The sequence below is a fragment of the Frankliniella occidentalis genome, unplaced genomic scaffold (genome assembly GCF_000697945.3).
Source record: "Frankliniella occidentalis isolate FOCC.00 unplaced genomic scaffold, Focc_3.1 Scaffold56, whole genome shotgun sequence".
NCBI lineage: Eukaryota > Metazoa > Arthropoda > Insecta > Thysanoptera > Thripidae > Frankliniella > Frankliniella occidentalis.
The window spans coordinates 189,941-192,970 of record NW_026267186.1 but is presented as its reverse complement, the minus strand read 5'-3'; the positions used below and the strand labels follow the sequence as shown (position 1 = coordinate 192,970).

The window sequence follows — 3,030 nt, the reverse complement described above, 5'->3', positions numbered from 1 at the left end:
GGGGGGGGGCTGGAGGTAGCATGCTGGAGGGGCAGAGCAGAGGAGAGGAACCTGAGGAGAGGGGCCACGGCCGAGAGCAGAGCCGAGCCGCGGCCGCGAGTCAGTCAGTAGCCGTGCGGCGTGCTGCGCGGTGTTCATTCCGTGTGTGTGTGCGTTCGCGTGCGAGTGTGCGTGTGCCGTGCGTGTGAGTCTGTGTGTGTGTGTGTGGGCCGTGGAGGCCTTGAGGGCGGACTGCATGGCGCGGTGCGGCGCGGCGCGCGGTGTCATCGGCAGCCCGCGCCCCTCCCGCACCACCCTGGCGGCCTGCGATTAGCCGCCCCGCCGCTGCTCGCCCCGGTGCTGGGCGCGGCCATGGCTGGCCGGACGCAGCCGCCGCCAACCTGGGGCACCACGACCTGCAGCAGCAGCAGCACCACCTCCACCAGCTGCGGCCCAGCCCGGCTCCCCGCAGCACCAGGCCCGCGCCGCCACCGGCTCCCGGGCCACCAGCACCACCAGCTGCAGGTGAGTGAGTTCAGCTGCAGCAGCTGCACCGCAGCAGGCGGCCCCCGGGCGCTGCACTCGGGGCCAGCCAGGCCCTTCTGCACTCCAGCCCGCCGCTGCTGCTGCCGCAGCTCGGGCTGCTGGGAAAGCGAGGCGCGGCTGCCAGAGCGGCTGCGGCTGCCCGCCCGGAGCGGCTGGAGAAGGCAAGGAATGGGGGCGAGCTCGGCGAGCTGGCAGCCGCGGCCGCAGCAGCGCAGCAGGACTCCAGAGCCCCCGGCCGGCATGCCTGCCTGCCAGCGCGGGCCGTCCGGCTCCAGCAACAGGCTGGCACACACTGGGCGTACACAGCGAGAAGTCGTGCGGCGCTTACTGATATTCGTACGAAACACGTCCTCCTCACATCCTCAATCACGGCAGAGGAGCAAGAACAAACTAGGTAAAACCGCGCGAGTGAAGAGGGCCGCGAGCAGTCGTGTGTTTGGAGGGCGGGGAGTCGATAGTACGACGGCCGATAGTTGTCGCTCGTCCATTCCAATAAGGCCCGTTATATCTTTCCATAAGCCCGGCCGTTGCGTTCCGCGAGTCTCGCGCGCTGACGTTTGAAACAAGTTATGGCCGAGTAGTACGTCGGGTACGTGTGCGTGCCCGAGCACCCTCCCAACGCCACCCACGAGCAAAAGCCGCAAAAGCTCGTTTATTTCCTTGTTGAATGACCTCTCTTTCTCTCTCCCTCCGCAGCACCCCTCTCTCACGCACTCCCCCCCCCCCTTCTCTCTCGCTCTTACCCGACCGCATACGCACACTTACGGCGGCCTGGCGACAAAATGTCAGATGTCAAACGGCACACCCGGGTCGCGGCCGCGGGGCCCGGGGTCGCGTTCCGCGAGGGGCAGGGCTGTGTTCAGTTGTCTTTAGAGTGGTCGCATGCACATGCACGAACGTGGACGAGCCGCCCGCTCATGACTCCACTTCAACTTCAACAAGGGTTACAACGTTTACCCCCCCCCCCTTTAATCATTTCCCACGAATACATCGCGTAACAACGCAGCAAGGGAAGGGAGTCGTCATGGGATCTCATGACGGCGCCAAGCCTCGGCATGGGGGAGGGGGGCAGGGAGCAGGTTTCAAGTGGCATTTCTCCTGTTTCCCGGTATGCCACACACAATGCTGATGCCACACGGGAAAAAACAACAACTAAGTAATCAGACATTTCCTAATGGACTCCAAACCGGCCGATTCAAGGGGACAATTTTGCCTCGAATTTTTGCAGTCGTGCCAGACAATATAAATAATACTTTATCAGCTTGCTTCAGAGAAACAGAGAGTGGCTGAACGGATGAATGATGTCGACTATGAATGGATGGCGTCAATGCCAAGATTTTGAAGGAGATTTAAACGCTCTGAGCCTTTTTCAGAAAATGTTCATATTTGCGTGCTGAAGCGACATGATTCGTAATGCCCGTTTTGCCGGTAATGTTTGTTTCCCTCTTGCCAGTTAGGCGCCATGGTGCTTGGCCGGGAGTAACCCGGTGCGCGTGCACCGAAACACCCGGTGCGTCCGGAGGGAGCGGCGAACGGCTGCTGAGAGGGCCGATGTGCCCTGTCCAGACACCCCTACATCACGGGGTGTCCTCACGGGGCGCGGCGCGGCGCGGCGTGGTGGGTGACGGTGGGTGACCGCCCGGCCGTTTCTTCAACTGTCGGTTGATTTGTAACGTAAGTTGGCCGCTTCCCCTCCCTCCTCCCTCCCTCCTCCCTCCCTCCTCCATCTCTCCCTGCTGCTCCGGGCCCGCGGGGGCTTCGCCCGGTGGACTGGACAGGACACGACTGGCTCCTCACAGCATGGTGGCGCACGAGGGGCCCAACGACCGGCCTGTGCCAGGGCTGGGCCGGCCAGGGCTGGGCCGGGGCTGGGCCACCACACCACCAGTTCGACCCGCCGCGCCCCACCCCACCCCGCCCCGCCGCGCCTCGGCACCTGCAGCGGCCCTCCTGCAGCCCGTCCGAATAGGGTGTTCCAGGCTATCAAAAACGGAAGTAAAAGAGAACACACTAATCTACCGGTTTCCCTCTGTTCAGTATGAGAAATTACCATGGTAGTTTGGTCTGATTCTATAACCCCATAACTCATATATTCAGGGGAGCTCGAAACTCATATCTTACAGATTTTCATCCCTGAAAGACCGTAGTCGCACGTGATCAGCTCGACCAATCAGATCCATTACGGAAACAGAGAAGTCAGCGAGTTTGTTCTTTTCCTACTTCCGTTTTGGCTGGCCTGGAACACCGTAGTGGTGCACCGATGCCCGGCGGCTGCGAGACCCCCACGCTGCCGCTGGCCGCGCTGGCCCAACCGCAGGCGCAGCCGGCGGGGGCCTTTAGGGCCGCGGGAACAGACCACCGACAAACCAATTCTCACTGCGTTAAAAGCGTTCCGAACGGGAACCGCCTTCCTTCCTTGTGCCGCTTATTTCTGTATGGGGACGGCAGGGGAAAAGGGAGGGGGGGGGAGTTCTGGCCTGCACTCCATACTGCCCCCCCCCCCCC

At 62.5% G+C, this 3,030-nt stretch overlaps 1 protein-coding gene across 1 annotated transcript in view; it reads left to right on the top strand.

The window, feature by feature from the left end:
* Nucleotides 1-72: 72 nt before the first annotated feature.
* The window catches only part of LOC113212204 (F-box/LRR-repeat protein 7-like), a 7,610-nt gene continuing 4,652 nt past the window's right edge, over nucleotides 73-3,030 (top strand). The window contains exon 1 of the mRNA XM_026430817.2: nucleotides 73-504. The gene's annotated coding sequence lies outside the window, so the exon portion shown is untranslated. The remainder of the gene's footprint in view (nucleotides 505-3,030) is intronic.